The 10,812-nt window shown below is 46.9% G+C and overlaps 2 pseudogenes; both read left to right on the top strand.

Annotated features, from left to right (window-relative positions):
* The first annotated feature begins 7,997 nt into the window (after positions 1-7,997).
* LOC132223723 (lupus La protein homolog) lies at positions 7,998-9,016 on the top strand (annotated as a pseudogene).
* Positions 9,017-9,124: 108 nt separating this feature from the next.
* Positions 9,125-10,288, top strand: LOC132223873 (stAR-related lipid transfer protein 7, mitochondrial-like; annotated as a pseudogene).
* Positions 10,289-10,812: the final 524 nt, after the last annotated feature.

Here is a 10,812-nt window from a genome sequence, read left to right as displayed (position 1 = left end):
CCAGAAACACCAATCAGAAAGGATATATGCACCCCTATGTTCATAGCAGCACAATTCACCATAGCTAAGATCTGGAAACAGCCTAAGTGCCCATCTGTAGATGAATGGATTAGAAAACTGTGGTACATCTACAGGATGGAATACTATGCTGCTATAAAAAAGAAGGAACTCTTACCATTTGCAACAGCATGGATGGAACTGGAGAGCATTATGCTAAGTGAAATAAGCCAGTCAATGAAGGAAAAATACCACATGATCTCACTCATTTCTGGATAATAAAGACCAGTATAAACTTATGAACAAAAATGGATACAGAGGCAGAGATGCCTCGAACAGACTGTCAAACTACACCAGGAAGGCCGGGAAGGGTGGGAGGGCAGGAGGGGGGTGGGTAAGAGATCAACCAAAGGACTTGTACACATGCATATAAGCATAACCAATGGACATAAGACAGTGGGCGGTAGGGGAGGCCAGGGGATTGTCAAGGGGGAAAAAAAAAGATTACGCTTAGCCCTAGCCCATTTGGCTCAGTAGATAAGAGTGTCAGCTACGGCCTGAAGGGTCCCGGGTTCAATTCCGGCCAAGGGCACACCTCGATCCCCAGTATGGGGCTTGCAGCAGGCAGCCTATCAATGATTTTCTCTCATCACTGATGTTTCTATCTCCCTCTCCCTTCCTCTCTGAAATCAATAAAGAATACATACATTTAAAAATAAAAAATGAACCCGTTAAAAAAATAAAAACAAGTATTAAGCTTATGTGAAAGAAGACAGACACAAAAGGACAAATATTGTATGATTCTACTTATGAGAGGCACTTAGAGTAGTAAAATTCAGAGACAAAAAGTACAATGGTGGTTTCCACAGGCTGGGAGGAGGGGCGAATGGGGAGTTATTGTTTAGAGCAGTGGTTCTATTTGCGGCGACCTTCCTAATGCTGCCACCCTTTAAGAGTTCCTCATGTTGTGGTGACCCCCAATTTCATTGTTACAAATTGAATATAATTAAAGGATAGTGATTAATCACAAAAACAATATGTAATTATAGAGGTGTTTTCCAATGGTCTTAGGCGACCCCTGTGAAAGGGTCGTTCGACCCTCAAAGGGGTCGCGACCCACAGGTTAAGAACCGCTGGTTTAGAGGCTCTAGTTTCAGTTTGGGTAGATGAAAATTCTGGGGGAAGATGATGCTGATAAGTGCACAACAATGTGAATGTACTTAATGCCACTTGACTATAAACTTAAAAATGGCTAAAATAGTATGTATATTTATCACAATAAAAAGACTGAAGTCCCAATATATACTACAACATAAATGAACTTTGCAAACATTATAGTTAAGTGAAAGAAGCCAGACACAATAGGACACATACTGTTTGATTTTATTTATATGAAATATCTACAACAGGCAAATCCTATATAATATATAGGGAATATGCAAATTGACCATCACTCTGCCACAAAGATGAAGGCGCCCACAGTGGAGGCCGAGTTCCCCTAATGAGCCTTAATGAGCAATCAGCAGGGACCTGAGGCTTTGCCCCCCCTCTCCCTCCCGCTTCCACCATGGGGCTTGATAGGGGATCTCAGGACACTGCCCCCGCCCTGGTGCCAGGCCACGGGACCTCAGGCTGTGCCCCCGACCCAGCACAGCTTCACTGGTGACGTCAGGCCACGCCTCCCCACCCCAGCGAGGCTTGACATGGGGACCTCAGGCCACATCCCCAGTCCCAGCGCCAGGCCAGGGGACCTCAGGCCGCACCCGCCCACCCAGCGGGGCTTGAAGGGGGACCTTAGGCTGTGCCCCTCTCCTGGAGCCGGGCAGGGGAACCTGAGGCTGCATCCCCCACCCAGTGGGGCTGGATGGGGAATCTCACACCACGCCCCCGACCCAGCAGGGCTTGATGGGGGATCTCAAGGCACACCCTCCACCCCGGACCAGGGAACCTCAGGCTACACCCCCCACCCAGCGCCCGGCCAGGGGACCGGAGGCTGCCACCCTGCCTGGCCAGGCTTAACAAGGGTGGGACCGGTCAGGGATGTGGATCTAGCCCAATGGGGGTGAGCCCGGCCGGGTCTGGGTTTGTGCGATTTCAAGGAGCATGTGGGTGGGCAGGGACTTGACTCTGGGTCCCGTGGTGCGCCCCAGACTCTGACAGGAGGAAGATTTTCATATACATTTTACTCTTTTTTTTTCATCTCTGACACTATTATAGAGAAAGGGTAAATAGCATTATTAAAATACTTCCTCTAATTAATCCCCTTTGTATGTGCACAAATTTCATATACCGGGCCACTAGTATATGTGTGCATATATATGTATGTATATGTGTGTGTCTGTGTTTGTATACACACACACACACACACACACACACATACATACACATAAATATCAGCATTTGTTTTTGCCAGGGGCTTGGGGAAAGGGAGGAATTCACTGCTAACCGACATGAGGTTTCTTTTTGGAGATGACAGAAACGTTCTGGAATTAGACAGTACTGAGCACAAAGAAGAACAATAGGACTATACTAACAATCACTGAATTACACATATTGAAACGATAAATTCTATGTCTTGTGAATTTCATCTAAAAAAAATGTCTGGACAAAAAGTAATCTATATCCAAGACAGATGAAAACAATCCTTTTTATGATTTGGCCTCAGAAGTCACAAAGCATTCCTCCTGACCTGTGCACCAGAAGTGAGTCCCTAAGTCTGGCCCACATTCTAAGTTAGGTTTTACACTTATATCATGAAACTCATTATCCTTTCAGTCTCACACGGGGACGGTATTAACGTCACCCATTAAAGATGAAACTCAGGCTCAGAGAGATTCAATACCCTTCCCAAGGCCACAAGGACAGCGGCGGTAGAATTCACATTGGCACCAAGAAACAGCTGACTCCAAACCCGTGCTATTAACCTCCTTCCGCCAGTAGTGGTTTTTCAGCCAACACATCGTTTGTGAAACCATAGACACTTGGGACCACCCCACTGCCCCAGGACCTCTTAAATCATTTCTGGGGCTTGTTCCATACACTTGAATGTTTTCCAGCTCCCCAGGTGTTCCTCAGGTGATTTCTACATATAGAACCACCCCTATGAGTCTGATGGTTTTATACTATTAACATGGGAAACTGGCTCCAGCTGGATGGTGAGTGCCTTGGGGACAGTGACCCTGCCCAAGCTTCCTGTGACTGTCACTGTGACAGCACAATGCTTGCCAGCAGGCACTCAGGCAATATCATTGGATAGAAGGATTCAGAGCAAACTGCCACTCAGAATGTCAGCTGCCAAAGGATTCGTCAGGAACTGAGGGGCACACAGTTGGCGCTTGGGAGCTGGCCTATCTGGCCATTCTCTCCAGGGGGCAGGAGGTTCACAGGCCCACTTGGTGGGCAACCCCTGCTGCCAACTGGGGCACCTCAGCTCAGCCCAGAGCAGAGGTGTTAGGAAGCAACTCTCTACCCAAGCTTCCTCTCCCAGTTCCCAAACTTAGAGCCCCAGCATAGGGCCTAGAATTCACTGAGGCTGTTCATTCAACAGCCACTCAATCAACATGGATCACCAAAGCCGATCTCACAGCAGAGGCCTGAGCCGCATCCCTGGGACTCATCCCCGAACCCCCAGTGCCTCACTCCCCTTGCATGTGGAACGGGAGGCCAGGGAAGGAGAATGGGAGCAGCGAGAGCTCCCTGGTCAGAGGACTGCTACCTACTCGCCCGCGGAAACTGAAGACCTGCCAGACAGTGTTATGGGTAAGGACAAGCTCTCCCCTTCTCGGCAAAGGGAGGTGGCTTCATATTTTTCTTCCTTTACCCACAGAAAACGGGGGTCAGGGAACAGAAAGCACAACTTACAATGGACAGGACTGGGGTGAGGGATGAGTTGGGAAAGGCAGGTTCCTATCTGCCTCAAAGGGCTGCCACAGGACCAAAGATATAATACGTGAAAGTAACTGAAACCGGGACAGGCTGTTGGGAACTTTATTAGGTGTTATTTACAAAACCAAGTACTTACAATAGCAAATCCCATGTGCCAGGAGCCTTGGGAAACAGATGAGTTGGACATCGACTTCGACCCCAGGTCGCTGACAATCTAATAGAGAAAAGTCAAACAGTTAGGATAGCTTCTGTGGGATTCAGAAAGATGGCAGGGGCAGGAAAAGAAATGCTAAAGGTATAAAAGGCACACATTTCAGAGGCAGAGGGTTCATTGCACCTTTGGGGAGGAGGCAGGCTGGTGTGCTGCAGTGAGGCTCTTTAGGAGAGGGCGTGGGCAAGGATGAGAGGCTGTAAAACAGGCTGAGTGCAAACCCCCTCATCTGTAGGGGCGGCAGGCCCGGCTCCTGTAATGGCCGCAGGCCAGTCTGCAAGGACGCTTGTTGGAAGAGATGGGCCTAGAAGGGCGAGCAGGGCCTAAGACGATGCTGGAGCCCCCAGAAGAGAGGGCAGGAGAGCGGGAGACCGGGCAGAGTCGACGCCATGAAGGCATCTCCCACCACTTAGACTTCCGGCTGGCCGCAGCCTAGGCATGCGCATTGCGGTCTGCACCAGGGCGCATGCGCACGTTGCCGTGAGGGCGGGGCATAGAGCGGGCAGGGCCAGGATGAGGGACAAGGGTGAACAGGGCAGGTTTCCTCTCTGCCTCGAAGGGTCCTCGCAGGTGTAAGGACATAATACATGAAAACAGCTTGACACTGAGACAGGCTGCGGGGAGTATTAGGTGTTCCTTATAAAATCAAGTGCTTAAAGTAGCAAATACCATGTACCAGGTGCCTTGGGAAGCAAAGATGGAGTCGACATCGAGCTAGATCCCAGGAAGCTGACAGTCTAATAGACTCCTGCGGGATTCAGAAACATGACAAGAGCTCACAGGAGGATAAAAGGGATTCTGGCCCCTGTAATGTCATGGGATAATTGTCATAAAATGGAACAATAATGTGCTGGGACAAAGTCTGGTCCTCTGGGAACTTTTCAAATCTTGATGGAAAAAAAGAGAGAAAAGAAACCTTGAGACAGGCTTAGGTCACCTAAGTGCCTGGCTGCCCTTGCTTCCTGGAGAATAAATGATTAGGCCTTTCTTCTCCCCAGTTTCTCAGGACTTAAAAGATCTGCAACTAGAGGGGGTAGTCATGGCACTGTCACACAGATCACTTCAAGGAAAAACCTGTTAGAAGTATAAAATGCAAGCGTTCAAAGGCAGATAGGTTACTTTCACTTTGTTAAGGAGGATGGTGTGCTTGAGGTGTTGAGGCTTTTTAGAAGAGGTGGGCTTGGAACCCTTGCAGATGGGAGCACTTGAGGCGTCACTCAGTCACTGGACAGGCCAGCCACTGGCAACTCCAGAAAAACTGCAGAGTTGGGCTGAGCGCCAGGCTGGTCCGCCCCAAGGCGCAGGCGCAAAAGTGGGCAGGGGCCAGCAAGCCATGCGGAGGGCTTAGAGGTGGGGGTGCAGTGAGGGTGGGTGTCAGGGCAGCCTGGAATTTCTAGAGGGGAGAGGGGGGAGGGGAGAGGGGGGAGGGGGGAGGGGGGAGGGGGGAGGGGGAGGGCCGTGATGGAGGGCGGGGCAACTCTCACAAGGCCAAGCCCAGTCTAGCAGGGGCTTCCAGCCAGGGACTGTAACTGCCTGGTGGCAGGAGAAGTAGCACTGGAGCCAAAGAACGTATGTCTGTGCTCGCGTGGTCATGGAGGCGCCGGTGCACAACATGAAGGGCTCCCCACAATGAGAGACCTAGTTTGACAAGGTGCCTGAAGCTGCAGTGACACAGACAGCCGACAAATACCAAGACACTGTATGTGGCTTTTAAATATACAGAACAGGCTGCCTCAGAACATCCCCAAGTCTAAATACCCAGGTTTGAAAGTGCAGGGACAGTATCATGCTGGAGCTATTCCAATACATAAATTCTCTCTAACAACAATCGGGAGGACTCAGGCCTAGAGAGAAATGAAAGCACTCCCAGATGTGGAAGGTCTGCATTCTCCTTGACTACTATATGGATGAGAAAAGACACTGGCTTTTCCCCACTTTACCCCATCACAACCTTCCTAGTATTCGTACCCATCTCCTCTTTCCTCTTCTTTTCTCCACTTCACTCCACAAATTCCCTTTCTCTGTTTTTCACCACTCCTATTTTCACTCATTCTGTCTAGTTGTATTTATGAAGTATGCAGTGTTTCTCTGACGTGGGTCAGGACCCCAAACCTACAAGGAAGGCGGCTGTGCTACGTGGACAAAAAGGCGCCACATGCTAACCTGACTAGCTCAGGGAAGGCCTGCATGGCAGCCTTGCAAACTCAGAGGCCTAAAGCAATCACAAAAATAGGTCTGAAATTAAAATATTTTTAACTAAGAGCAGCTTATGGTGAGTAGTCATGTCCTAAGCCAGTATTTTCCCTGACAAAGGTCAATCTTTACCTCAACTGAGTCTGTCTTTGTCTTTTTACATCTATCATAACATATCATTGGAATATCAAAAGTAATTTTCCTTTGCTCACACTCCTCAAAGCATAGGCACCACTCTGCAGAGACCACAAATCCCCTCAATGTTATTGAGTTAACTGTTGACTCTTAACCATCCATAACCAACCTATGTAAAAGAAGTATGTCTATCATTTTACTTTTTATCCCAGAGGTTTACCCGCTTTGCTTTCTCCTGCCCCCTAACCTATCACCAATAGATTTCATGTAACCCACAAACGTCTCCTCTTTTGATTGTAAGGTATAATAAAATAAAGTACAAAACTGCCAGGCTCTGGGGTATTATCTCAATTCACTGAGATTTTGCTCCCCGGCAACTGCCGACAGTTTTGGCTTAGATAAACTCACAAAAATTCTTCACAGGTTTGAATGTCTTATGTTAAGAGGTGTTTAATACCAAGAGCTGTACCAAGGCTACATATTTATCATCTCATTTCATCTCACACATGGTGAGGGTCATGAAATATCTCCCACCCACACTAGAAGAAAGTGAGGCTCAGAGAGAAAATAAGATTAAATACCTCACCTGCTGACACAGGGCCAATAAACAGTAGGTGTCAACTGCAAGTAGGAGAGAATTTTTCAATAATCAGGAGTTGGGGTTATTAACTCTAGATTGGGTTGCTAATTTCTTGGAAGTGATCACAGGATAGGTTCTTTAAGAGCAACCATGTCACTATGGGAACTTCCTGAGATTGCTTCCCATACATAGAAAGAACAGATACCTAAGCCAATTTTCATACATAGAAAAAAAGAACTTTCTCTTCATGCCCATGAAGGCAAGCTCAACAATCACACAATTGCAGACAGAGTGAACAAATTCCCATCGAAGACACTGCAGAGGAATTCAAAGTTAGGTCATCGTAGCAAGAACTGCAGGAGACCTTCCACTCTGGACTTTCTGCTAGCCCAAGACAGTAGATTGTGACACACGGTGACTTCTCAGCTAGGAACAAGGCTAGTGTTCTAGCATCTTTAATTAAACATAGAAAATATGAAGGAGGGAACTGCATGAACTGGGCTAGGTTCACAGCCCTTCCTGCTGCCAGGCCCTGGCCCCTGAGGTGGCACCCTTAGTCCTCCGCCCAGAAACAGAGCCACTGAAACTATGGCTCCAGAGTGGCTGTGGCAGAAAAGATGAAAAACAAAACTGCTACCATTGTCTTCTTTTCACAAGGTTAGTTCAAAATCAAGTTGAAAAAAGAAGCGTTTGAGAGGTTTGCTGAGAAGCTGACTCTAATACTGCAATAAAAATATAACAAAGGGTCCTGTGTCAAAATGGGCTGCATCTGGCAGACGCACTGGGTCCCCTGGGAGGAATGCTGGAGCCTGGGGTTCCGCACATGCACGTGGCCGGGACCCAAGTGGGCCAGTGGTTGCACTGGGATGGGTCCCTGGTTGGGTCTTTGGACAGAGGCTGCCCACATCCTCATTGTGCACATTTTTCAAGTTTCCTACCCTCACTGGCTTCCAGTGTAGAGGAAGGAAGAGGTTTGGAGCCACCTGTTTAGCCACAATGGCCGAAAATGGTGATGAAAAATGGCTGCTCTGGAGGCCAAAATCTGTCATAAAATTGAGTATCATTTTGTGACTTCAATTTGCCACCGGATAAATTTTTAAAGGAATAAATCAAACTGGATGAAGGCTGGTGACCTTTGGAAATAATGATCAAATTCAATCGGTTAAACCATCTAACAGACTTTACTGTAATAGTAGAAACATTGAACAAATCAAAGGCAGAACTCATGGAAATAAGTGAAGATAAAACTAAACTCCAAAGATCTCCAGACAAGACCCTTTCTGAACTTACTGATGAGTATAAACGTGATGTAAAACAGATCTATTTAAGAAAAAAGAAAAACAGATCTGTTTAAAGGCTTCCCTACTGATACAACACTTATTGACATAAAAGAATAGTTAGAACTTAAAGGTCAAGCACTAAATATTCAGATAAGAACATGGCACAAAGCATTTAAGGGATCAATATCTGCTGTGCTTGACAGCACTGAATCTGCTAAAAAAAAAAAAAAACTTATGGAGACACCTAAGCAAAAGTACAAAGACGTAGATCTGCTAACACTTTTCAAGGAAGATTACTTTGCAAGAAATAATAAAGAAAACAAAATAAAATGGAAGCTAAATTATGAGCTAAACAAGAGCAAGAAGAAAAACAAAAGTTAATAGGAAATGCTGAAATGAAATATCTGGAAGAAAAGACTTTTTGCATGCTGAAATTTTCAGGGAACCTAGATGATCACACCTGCAGAGGAGATTTGCGCATCCTTTTCTCAAATCATGGTGAATTAAAATGGAAAGACTAAGGGGACAAAAGGGAAGATTGTCAGAGGAGCAAGAGGGAATAATCCCATTTAGAGAAAAATCCAAGGAAGCACAAGATAAAGCCAAAGATCCAAATAATGGTAACCTACAATTAAGGAACAAAGTGACAGGGCAGTACTAGACAAATATGTGGAAAAAGAAACATTGAAGGAAGTCACAGAAGGTGCAACTCTATGGTCGCCTCTACTCAGATAGTGCCTGCTGCATCCTCCTGGGCCGCCTGTACATGCCTGGGCAATGACTGTGGAGATTGCAGGCATCTTCATGTGAGACAAAGAGCAGATCCAGGAGGAGGAGCTGCAGAGATCCATTCATGAGATGAAACTGCTGGAGGAAATGTTTCAGAGCCCTGAGCTTGAGCGCCACCCTGGAGAACCACAATCCCAAACAGAAGGGAATGAAGATTCAGGGGGCAAAGAGGAACCATGGGAAATGGTGATGGATAAGAAACACTTGAAGCTGTGGCGGTGCCCTATTACAGGCACCCATCTTTATCAGTACAGAGTTTTTAGAACCTACACAGATGTGACACCCCAGCAGTTCTTCAATGTTCAGCTGGTTAGAGCACAGAAAAAAGGTGGGATGCCCTGGTAATCAGGTTGGAAGTGATTGAGAGGGACGTCTTTGGTGGTTTGGAGGTTCTTCACATTTTCCTTACTCACTGTACTCGTGGGATTATGTTTATGTTTACTGATACAGCGTGGATCAGGAAAACATTGTGCTGGTGTTGGTGTCACGTGCTGTGGAGCACCCTAGTGTGCTGGAGTCTCTGGAATTTTTAAGAGTTAGTTCATGTGAATCCCAAATGGCTATCCATCCCCACAACTCATTTGACTACTTGTGCCAACCCCCAGACTGTGTTTCCTCACTGCTGTTAGTTGGATGGTTCCCAGTGGCATGCCAGAGTTCCTGGAGAAGCTGCACACGGCCACCCTGAAAGTCAAGGACATGCAGATCAAAGTAAAGGACTACATCACATGTGGAAATGGGTGAGGCCAAGGCCACCACGCCATCTTCCGAGTGGAAGAATGAGGGTAGTTGTGGCCCTGCCCGGATCAAGTATGCTTGAAGGACTTTGGGATAAGAAGGGACAGGCTGCTTCTAGCCCTGTCTCGGTCCCTAGCACTCTGCTACAGAGCAGGGACAGGTACTACAGAACATCTCTGTAACTACCAGTGCAAGATAATTCAACAACTGGTGTCTGACTTCATTCACAGCCTTCTTTGTTCTTTATCAAAACAGAGATTAAGGAGGCATCCCTAGGGGCACTGTCATACTCTCAGGCCAAGCATTTTTCAATTCAGTATTCCACTGAGCTCATGGGGAACACAGCGCAGCTCAGGCCAGAAGGGAACGACTTGTTTTTGCTACCTCTGAAGAGTTTCCTCTACCAACATTCTAGTTTCCACCATCAGTTCTGCAGCATTTGGACTTCCTTTAGTCTGAAGGTCCAACTGGAAAGTGAAGGTGGCCAGTTGATGGTTCAATGAGGAGTCATTTGGCAGTGCTCTTGGAACTGTGATTGTCCTATGTTGAATGGATGGAAACTGTTGCTTGACAGTGTAAATGCCTAGAGCAATGGTTCTCAACCTTCTGGCCCTTTAAATACCGTTCCTCATGTTGTGACCCAACCATAAACTTATTTTCGTTGCTACTTCATAACTGTAATGTTGCTACTGTTATGAATCGTCATTTAAATATCTGATATGCAGGATGGTCTTAGGCGACCCCTGTGAAAGGATCATACCACCACCAAAGTGTTGGGGGTATAGCTCAGTGGTAGAGCATTTGACTGCACCACCAAAGTGGTCGCGACCCACAGGTTGAGAATCGCTGGACTAGAGGGACATAAAGTTTGAACCAGGAAATTTCTCTCTTCCCCTCCGAAATACCACCCATTGACTACCCAAAGCCGTTTCCTTTAGCCTGGCCAGTTCTTCTACATTCATGCACTATGTTAACCTGGCTTAACGCCTCGTTCCTTGGCCTAT

The sequence above is a fragment of the Myotis daubentonii genome, chromosome X (genome assembly GCF_963259705.1).
Source record: "Myotis daubentonii chromosome X, mMyoDau2.1, whole genome shotgun sequence".
In the NCBI taxonomy this organism is placed as follows: Eukaryota; Metazoa; Chordata; class Mammalia; order Chiroptera; family Vespertilionidae; genus Myotis; species Myotis daubentonii.
The sequence above is the reverse complement of the archived record's forward strand: the minus strand, read 5'-3'. Positions and strand labels throughout refer to the sequence as shown.